The sequence below is a fragment of the Moschus berezovskii genome, chromosome Y (genome assembly GCF_049115385.1).
Source record: "Moschus berezovskii isolate FMDL1 chromosome Y, NW_MosBer_1.0, whole genome shotgun sequence".
Classification (NCBI taxonomy): domain Eukaryota; kingdom Metazoa; phylum Chordata; class Mammalia; order Artiodactyla; family Moschidae; genus Moschus; species Moschus berezovskii.
The window spans coordinates 36,848,085-36,858,967 of NC_142489.1; positions in this window are offsets into that span (position 1 = coordinate 36,848,085).

A 10,883-nucleotide genomic window follows, 5' to 3' on the forward strand; every position below is an offset into this window, starting at 1 on the left:
TTCTATTGGAAATTTTATTTTATTCTTTAGATAGACTGGGAGTTACTCTCTCCTGTGGTGCTGTCGGAAAGGAGGCCAAAATGCAATTTGAAAAACTGTTTATGGAGAATGAAAATCAGGAATGTCAGAGAACCATCACACTCATTCGTGAGACTAGGAATGCTCTTGTTGTAACTTAGGGTCAGAAACTCAGAAAATGCAAACGTTAGCTGACGCAACGGCTAATTCCTTTAAAAAGGGGAATGAAGGGTGTTTTGTTTGTGGGAATAAGAGCTATTGAACAAAAAAATTGATTGTCCTAAAAACACACAGAAAAAAATAAAACTAGTAAAAAGCTTCCAGGAGTCTGCCTTCGATGTTGTAAATGGGTACACTGGTTCACTCAAACCCATGTCCATTGAGTTGGTGATGCCATCCAGCCATCTCATTCTCTGTCATCCCCTTCTCCTCCTGCCTACAATCCCTCCCAGCACCAGAGTCTTTTCCAGTGAATCAACTCTTCACATGAGGTGGCCAAATAGTGTAGTTTCAGCTTCAGCATCAGTCCTTCCAATGAACACCCAGGACTGATCTCCTTTAGGATGGACTGCTTGGATCTCCTTGCCATCCAAAAGACTCTCAAGCCTTTTCTCCAACATCACAGTTCAAAAGCATCAATTCTTCAGCTATCAGCTTTCTTCACAGTCCAACTCTCACATCCATACATGACCACTGAAAAAAAAAAACAGCCTTGATTTGACGGATCTTGGTTGGCCAAGTAATGTCTATGCTTTATGCTTTTTAATATGCTATCTAGAATCCAATGCAATGTATTCTCTAATAGTATAACTATCACTAATACAGCTGTTTGTTTTAAATTTTTTAAACTTACCACAAGGAGATATTGTGACAGAAGCAAAAAACCATTTCTAGGAACTGAAGGAAACTTTTCTTCCTCTGCCTGTTTTGTATCAAGACGGATGACTAAACAACGGATTTGGAAAATTAATATTAGCAGGAAAGGGGCATGATTGTATTTCCCAGAGGGACTAACGAAGTCATTTTGCTCCCGCTTCAGAAGATCCACTCCAAAGGAGCTAAGATAGAGAGGAAAAGGTGAAATCCCTGGGAGGAGTACATTCCATTATAAGCCATGGCGGCCTTAAAAATTTCCAAGAAATGCCACACTTGACGTCATTGACATAATGATCTCCCTACTCAGAGACAGATAAAAACTCTTAATAATCACGCTGAAAATCTTGCTTTTGAACAGGAAATGCCCTGGAATTCTGAGAATATTTCTGTCACTACCCTTGCTTTGCTTGCTTTGGCTTTGCCCGCTGAGGCTGACTTGATTAATCACATTTATTAGGCCCCATGAACAGTATCAAATGCAAAATGAATGAGGAATTCCCCTGGTCGGTAGGTGCCTGTATGCTACTTGAGATCAGTGGAGAAATAACTCTAGAAGGAAGGAAGGGGTGGAGCAAAAGCAAAAGCAATACCCAGTTGTGAATGTGACTGGTGATAGAAGCAAGGTCCGGTGCTGTAAAGAGCAGTATTGCATAGGAATCTGGAATGTTAGGCTCATGAACCAACGCAAATTGGAAGTGGTTAAACAGGAGATGGCAAGATTGAACATAGACAATCTAGGAAACAGTGAACTAAAAAGGACTGGAATGGATGAATTTAACTCAGATGACCATTATACTTACCACTGTGGGCAGCAATCCCTTAGAAGAAAAGGAGTAGCCATCACAGTGAACAAAAGAGTCTGAAATGCAGTTCTTGAATGTAATCTTAAAAATGACAGAATGATTTCTGTTCGTTTCCAAGGCAAACCATTCAATTTTACAGTAGTCCAAGCCTATGTCCCAATCAGTAACGCTGAAGAAGCCGAAGTTGAACAGTTCTATGAAGACCTACAAGACCTTTTAGAACTAATACCCAAAAAAGTTGTCTTTTTCATCATAGGGGACTGGAATGTAAAAGGAGGAAGTCAAGAAACACATGGAATAACAGGCAAATTTGGCCTTGGAGCACGGAATGAAGCAGGGCAAAGGCTAATAGAGTTTTGTCAAGAGAATGCACTGGTCATAGCAAACACCCTCTTCCAACAACACAAGAGAAGACTCTACACATGGACATCACCAGATGGTCAACACCGAAATCAGATTGATTACATTCTTTGCAGCCAAAGATGGAGAAACTGTATATAGTTAGCAAAAACAAGACCAGGAGCTGACTGTGGCTCAAATCATGAACTCCTTATTGCCAAATTCAGACTTAAAATGAAGAAAATAGGGAAAACCACTAGACCATTCACATATAACCTCAATCAAATCCCTTATGATTATACAGTGGAAGTGAGAAATAGACTTAAGGGACTAGATCTGATAGATAGAGTGAATGATGAACTCTGGATGAAGGTTTGTGACATTGTACAGGAGACAGGGACTAAAACCATCCTCATGGAAAAGAAATGCAAAAAAACGAAATGGCTGTGTGAGAAAGCATTACAAAAGCTGTGAAAAGAAGAGAAGTGAAAAGCAAAGGAGAAAAGGAAAGATATAAGCATCTGAATGCAGACTTCCAAAGAATAGCAAGGAGAGATAAGAAAGCATTCCTCAATGATCAATGCAAAGAAATAGAGGGAAAAAAACAGAATAGGAGAAACAAGAGATCTCTTCAAGAAAATTAGATTCCAAGGAAACATTTCATGCAAAGATGAGTGCAATAAAGGACAGAAATGGTATGGACCGAACAGAAGCAGAAGATATTAAGAAGAGGTGGCAGGAATACACCGAAGAACTGTACAAAAAAATCTTCATGACCAAGATAGTCACGAAAACGTGATCACTGACCTAGAGCCAGACATCTTGGAATGTGAAGTCAAGTGGGCCTTAGGAAGCATCACTACTAACAAAGTTAGTGGAGGTGATGGAATTCCACTTGAGCTACTTCAAATCTTGAAAGACGATTCTGTGAAAGAGCTGCACTCAATATGCCAGCAATTTTGGAAAACTCAGCAGTGGCCACAGGACTGGAAAAGGTTAGTCTTCATTACAATGCCAAAGAAAGGCAATGTCAAAGAATGCTCAAACTACCGCGCAATTGCACTCATCTCACACGCTAGTAAAATCATGCTGAAAATTTTCCAAGCCAGGCTTCAGCAATATGTGAACCGTGAACTCCAAGATGTTCAAGCAGGTTTTAGAAAAGGCAGAGGCACCAGAGATCAAATTGCCAACATCCACTGGATCATGGAGAAAGCAAGAGAGTTCCAGAAAAACATCTCTTTCTGCTTCATTGACTATGCCAAAGCCTTTGACTGTGTGGGTCACAATAAACTGTGGAATATTCTGAAAGAGATGTGAATATCAGACCACCTGACCTGCCTCTTGAGAAACCTGTATGCAGATCAGGAAGCAACAGTCAGAACTGTACATGGAACCACAGAATGGTTCCAATTAGGAAAAGGAGTACGTCAAGGCTGTATATTGTCACCTTGCTTATTAAACTTATATGCAGAGTACATCATGAGGAACGCTGGGCTGGAAGAAGCACAAGCTGGAATCAAGATTGCTGGGAGAAATATCAAGAACCTCAGATATGCAGATGACACCACCCTTATGGCAGAATGTGAAGAGGAACTCAAAAGCCTCTTGGTGAAAGTGAAAGAGGAGAGTGAAAAAGTTGACTTGAAGCTCAACATTCAGAAAACAAAGATCATGGCATCTGGTCCCATCACTTCATGTGAAATAGATGGAAAAACAGTGGAAACAGTGTCAGACTTTATTTTTTGTGGCTCCAAAATCACTGCAGATGCTGATTGCAGCCATGAAATTAAAAGACGTTTACTCCTTGGGAGGAAAGTTATTACCAACCTAGATAGTATATTAAAAATCAGAGAAATTACTTTGCCAACCAAGGTCCGTCTAGTCAAGGCTATGGATGTGATTGTTGGACTCTGAAGAAAGCTGATCGCCAAAGAATCAATGTTTTTGAACTGTGGTGTTGGAGAAGACTCTTCTGAGTCCCTTGGACTACATGGAGATCAAACCAGTCCATTCTAAAGGAGATCAATCCTGGGTGCTCACTGGAAGGACTGATGCTAAAGCTAAAACTGCAATACTTTGGCCACCTTATGCCACGAGTTGACTCACTGGAAAAGACTCTGATTCTGGGAAAGGTTGAGGGCGGCAGGAGAAGGGGACGACAGAGAATGAGATGGCTAGATGGCATCACTGACTCTGTGGACATGAGTTTGATTGAACTCCGGGAGTTGGTGATGGACAGGGAGGCCTGGTGTGCTGTGGTTTACGGTGTCGCAGAGAGTCGGCCACAACTGAGCGACTGAATTGAACTGAACTGATTAGACTTATATACCTAGGCCTCCTTTATTGAAAGTTGTAGAATGGACAGATATAGAACCAATCATATCCACTAATGACACAGTACATATGCATTCTCCTTGGAGATTGGAGGTGTCCTCTCTTCCTAAGGAAGATGGAAAACTAATAAACATTTTTCTAGGCTATGAAATCCTTCTTTTATGCATGGTCCCAGCAGAATTTTGTATTAATGTTAGTCAACAAAAGTGGGCTTTCATCCTGCCTCCAAAAAAGAATTTCTGTTCATTGCTTGGACTGTTTCCTGCCCTGTCCTTTTATGAAAACCATGTGAATACTACCCAAACTTTCGGAAAAGGACAAAAGTTGAAATGTAAGGGGTTTACGTATAAGGATTCTACATATATTCCTGTTTACTGGGGTAGATGTCAAGCTAAATCATGGAAATAATATTTCTGGCCATTTACACCATTGTTGATTGGGGAACCCATGGAATGTGGCTATCTAACTGCTCAGATGATCTTAATAATACTGTGTGATTATGTTACTCAAGTAGAATGGAAGATTGCCAACAGTTCAATGAAAAACTTCCATGTCATAGGACTCTTTGCCTGGGTTGACAGCAAAATGGCAACTCCTCGCTCTCGAATCATCCTCAATAAATGAATTGGACCTGAACAATGGGACATCTGGAAACTTGATGCACGTACTTAAATACTTGGAACATGGACTTGATATCTCACAGGGACCAGTCGTTGTCATAGTAACTCTTCCTTCCATTATAATCATTCATATTTAATACAAGCTTGCATCCCCCTTCCTTTTGTTATAGCCATAGGGAACACACAATTTAATAAGACTTTATGTTCTGTGACTTGTATAGATTGCAAGTTGTATACTTGTCTAAATTCCTCTATTTCTCTCTGAAAAAATGAATCCCTTTTGATTCTTCGTTCACGGTACATCTGTGGTTGCCAAGTAGATCTCCGACGGCCCTGGGAAGAAAGTCCCATGGTAGGACTTGCCTCCCGGTTACTCTCTAAATTACCCCAACGATCTAAGCGATTCATTGAGTGGCTAATTCTTGGCATTTTGGGACTAATAGCCATTTGCATCATTGCCAGAGTTGCAGGCATTGCTTTACAAACCTCAGTTCAAACCCAAAACTTTATTCAAATTTGTACTAAAGATGCTGATAATATGTGGGCCACCCAGCCTCAGCCGGATGACGTTCAGGATAAAATACAATAATTAAAAGCAGGCATCCAATTGGTCAGAGAACAATTAATAGATTTAAAAATGCAAAGATGATTAAAATGTAATTGTATTTCTACACAGTTTTGCGTTACTCCTTGTTGGTTCAACAATATTGCTTACAACTGCGAACAAACCAAATTTCATTTACAAGATATCCATAAAAATGCTTCCTTAAATGTACAATTGTTCCAAAAGAAAATCTTTGAAATCTCCTCTAAGAGTTTATCCTCTTCCAAAAATTTGGAAACCTTAGCTGAACAGCTAGCTGATCAATTATCTGGGCTACTCACTTGAGGATGACATCAAAGCATTACTCGTCGTATTGGATCTGGAGCCATAATGCTCATAATTATCATGGTGATTATATTTGTAGTATACTGATGCTTTTCAACTAAAATGTTCAGACTAAACAGGCAAACTCAATTGGTCAGTGCCTTTTTCACAGGAGCATATGCAGTCACCCCCAATTATGAAAAAATAAAACAGGAAGAATAGTCAGGGGACGTTCAACTAAAGGGATCCAATATGTTTTCTTCCCTTGTGTACCGTTTCTCAAGGACTCTATGTTCATTCTCAGTTCCTGCAAAACAGGGATGAGCAGATCTGCACGCAGTTCTCATGACTGGGATCATGGGAGAGGACACCTGCTTGGATTCCCTTCCGTGTCTCAAAGGATTAACCATTTTGTTGCAACCGGTGGAATTTCATTATTTTTGGTGGCAGAATAATAATTTTATTGACGATATATAAGCATGTATTTCTGCAAAAAAAAGTACCCCTGTTTCACTCGAGACTTCTGTCCCCTGCATCCTTTTCTGTTAACTCCATTTACCAGGTCCGGGTCTACGAAGATCGTGACATGGATCTAGTTGAGTGATGACACCATCTTGGTTATCTGGTCATGAAGAATTTCTTTGTAGAGTTCTCTGTATTCTTGACACATTTTAATAGTTCCTGCTTCTGATAGGTCCCTAATATTTCTGACCTTTATTGTGCACTTCTTTGCATGAAATCTTCTCATGGTATCTTTAATTTTCTTGAAACGACCTCTAGTCTATCTGATTATATTTTTAACCTCCCCTTCATGGCATTGATCATTGAGGAAGGTTTTCTTATCTGCCCTAAGTATTCTTCAAAATTCTACATTCAAATAGGTATATCTTTGCCATTCTCATTTCACTTCCACTTCTCTCTCTCTCTTTTACTTTTTTTCTTCTTCTCAGCTAGTGTAAGGTGTCTTCAGAAAACCGTTTTGCCTTTGTGCATTTCTTTGTCTTGGGGATAGTCTTCATTGCTGCCTGTGTACAATATCACGAACCTCTGCCCTTAGTTCTCCAAGAACTCTATTAGATTTCCAATGATAATCAAAAGGGCTTTTACTTAGGTCATACCTGAATGATCTAGGGATTTTCCTACTTTTGTTGAAATAAGCCTGAATGTTTCAGTATGAGCTGATGATCTGAGCCACAGTCAGCTCTCAGTTTTGTTTTGGATGGCTGCATCGAGCTTCTCCGTCTTCAGCTGTAAAGAATATAATCAGTTTGATTTCGGTATTAACCATCTTCTTAAAAGACTCTGATGCTGGGACAGGTTGGGGGCGGGAGGAGAAGGGGACGACCAAGAATGAGATGGCTGGATGACATCACTGACTCTGTGGACATGAGTTTGAGTGAACTCCGGGAGTTGGTGATGGACAGGGAGGCCTGGCAAGCTGTGATTCATGGGGTCGTGGAGAGTCGGACACGACTGAGAGACTGAACTGAACTGAACTGTGTGCATGTGTAGAGCCGTCTCATTTGTTGTTGGAAAAAAGTTTCCTATGACAGTGCTTTGTCTTGGCAAAACTGTGTTAGACATTGTAATGGTTCATTTTGTACCCAAATGCCAAAATTGTCTGTGAATCTAGGTATCTCTTGATGTCCTCCTTTTGCATTCCAGCCCCCTATGATGCAAATGATATCTTTATGTGTGTATGTGTGTCTGTTAGTTCTAGAAGATCTTGTTGGTAAACATAGAACCACTCAACTTCAGCTTCTCACTGACCTTCAGCTCAATTTCTACTTGAACATTGCTGGTCAAGACATAGATTTGGATTATTGTGCTGTTGCATAGTTTGCCTTGAGAATCAGCAGAGATCTTTCTGCTATTCTTAACAATGCACCCAAGAACTGCATTTCACACACTTTTGTTGACTATGAGTGCTACACCATTTCTTCTCTACGAATTCTTACCCACCATAGTAGATAAAATGGTCATCTCAATTAAATTTGCCCATTCCTGTAAATTTTAATTCACTGATTCCTGAAAGGTTGATGTTCACCATTGATATATCCTGTTTGACGAATTCCAAGTTTACTTGAGTCATGGACCTAACTTTCTAAGTTCTTGTGCACTATTGTTCTGTACAGAGTGAGGCTTTACTTCCATCATCAGTCACTACCACAGCTGGGTATTGTTTTTGCTCTGACTTCATCTCTTCTTTATTTTTGGAGTTACTTCTCCACTGATTTCCAGAAGCACATTAACACTTACCAACCTGGGGAGTACATCTTTCAGTGTCCCATCTGTTTGCCTTTCCATACTGTTCGTGGCGTTTCAAGGCAAAATATTGAAGCTATTTGCAATTCACTTCTCCACTGGCCCACGTTTTGTCAGAACCCTCCATCATGACCCATCCATCCTGGATGGTCCTACATAGCGTGACTCATACTTTCATTGCATTAGACAAAACTGTGATCCACTTCATCAGTTTTGTTAGTTTTCTGTGATTGTGGTTTCCATTCTGTCTGCCCTCTCATGTATAAGCATAAAAGGCTTATAGAAGCTTTCTGATGGGAGGGACAGACTGTGAGTGAACCTGAGTCGTTTTTATATAGGTGGGGCCATGTTTAGTAAATCTTTAATCCGATTTTCTGTTTGCAGTGGCAGAGGGGTGGGGTGCGGGTTATTGTTTTCCAGCCCTGTTGTTTGAACTGAGGATAAACTCCGATATGAGTAATGAAAGTAACTGTGATCTTCAAAAGGGATTGTGCAAGCACTGTTGTATTCAGTGCCCCTCATCCTGCTGCAGCCCACTCTCTGCCCACGCCTCTGCCGGAGACTCCTCGACACTCACAGGCAAATCTGGCTCAGTCTATTGTGGGGACACTGCTCCTTATTCTTGTCTCCTGGTTCACACAAAGTTTTGTTTGTGCCCTCAATCAGTCTGCTTCAGTTCTGTGGAAGTTCAGTAATCAAATCCCACTGACCTCCAAAGTCAAAATTCCTCTGGGGTTCTCAAACCCTTTGCCATACCCCCAGGTGAGGAACTGTGCAGTGCTCTTAGAACTTCCTTAACAGTACAAGACTTCATTCAGAAAATTTGTGGATGTCTGCTAGCTGGCTTTATTGTGGATTGAATGGCAAACTCCTCCAAGAGGGCATATGCCATAACTGCATGACCCAGGTCTGTAGCAGCCAGAGACCCTCTCCCATGTCAGGCCACTGCTGACCCATGCCTCTGCAGGAGACACTCAATCACTGAAAGACAGGTCTGACTCTGGGTCTGTCAGTCTCTGTTTATCAGTGCACCAAATGTTTTCTGTGCGTCCTCTGAGTGTGGCTGAAAGGTATTGCTTCTAAACACAATTTCACCCCTCCTACAGTCTTCTTGGGACCTCTCCGTCCCCCCTGGACATGGTGTACATCTTTTTGGTGGGACTTGACATTCTCTTGTCCATCAACATTCAGTAGGAAGCTGCAATTTTGGAGCTCTCTCAAGAAAAGATAAGTGAAAACCCTTCTACTTGGCTACCTTTTCTCCCTCACAGGCACACACTAGCAAAGGGGGAAAATCATATACCCCACAGCTGCACTTTCTTCACCTTTCTAAAGCGCCATTTATGCAAGGAGCATCTGGATGGATTGTATGCTCACACACTGTATCCGAGGATACCTGTGGTTTCACAGTGAAGGAGTCTACATGATCATGTCATTTGTCTCACATGATGCTATCATTGGCCACATCAGAGAGGGAGTATGCTGCCTGATGGACGGGTCTGAAACAGCAGTAGGCCAGGGCCTTCCTCTAATGTGTAAAAATTCTCCAGTGCAGTAGGCTATCTTTCTGTTCCTGCTCCTTCCAGTCTCTGTTCGTTTCGGAAGGACCTTGACCTCTATAAAGTCTTGGATACTGTTATAGCCATGCCCACCATTTCCACAGGATACCTCACTTCCCATAGACTAAAGGGTCCAAAGGCTATGCTTTAAAATACCCACACCATTGAATTTACACTGGGTGAGTTCTTAAAGCTTCCCATCTGCTTCTTGGTAGAAATACACACATCAATGTGACACAAACTGTGAGCTTCTTTATGTCTCTTGAGGTAAACCCAGATTTGTGGACCCACTTTCCTGAATTGTCACTGGCCATCCTTTCCTCATTCCTGTGCTGAACAGGAGCACCTCAGAGATGCATGGGCCAGTCTTCCCCACTCTGTGGACACCTGATGCCTCCTTCTGCTTGCTGCATGTCTCCTGATCTCTCACCTTCATTTCTACTTCGGCTGTAGTTGGACACACAGCCACATACAGAAACACACACAAACACAGCCATGTCTACCCCCGCATGTACACACAAATGTTCAGAGGCACAGGAAAACATAGCAAACAGGGAACATAAGTGTTTCTGTAGCTGAAAAACCAGTTCTTCATATCAAATTTAGGGATTTCCATATTTCTCAAAGGGAAGTCTCCATTCTGATCTCCAATATGAAATATAGAGCTGTTCAACTTTCAAAGTGGAGAATTGTCACCTAAGATTGCATAGAGTTAATAAGAAGCCTTTCACATTTCATGGACAAAATTCTGTTTTGATATATATTTGAGAAATACAACAAACTCTAAACTTGATGAAGAAACAGTGGGGCCCTAATTTCATTTGTGAAAAAGAGAGCATTCCAAATCCATACTGGTTCTCCATATCTTCAGAAAACCAGTGCCAAGATTTCCATATGGGAAATATACAGAATTTCACACTAAATAACAGAAAACCACCATGCAGATTTTCATACATGAGTAATAGAGAATTCCACATTTCACATGAGAAAAATAGAACCCAGATTTTCACAGAGTGAAATAAAAAATACAAGTATCATGGAGTAATACTGGTATCACTATATTTGCATATAAAAATATGCTGCTGCTGCTAAGTCGCTTCAGTCGTGTCCGAGTCTGTGCGACCCCATAGAAGGCAGTCCACCAGGCTCCGCCGTCCCTGGGATTCTCCAGGCAAGAATACTGGAGTGGGCTGCCATT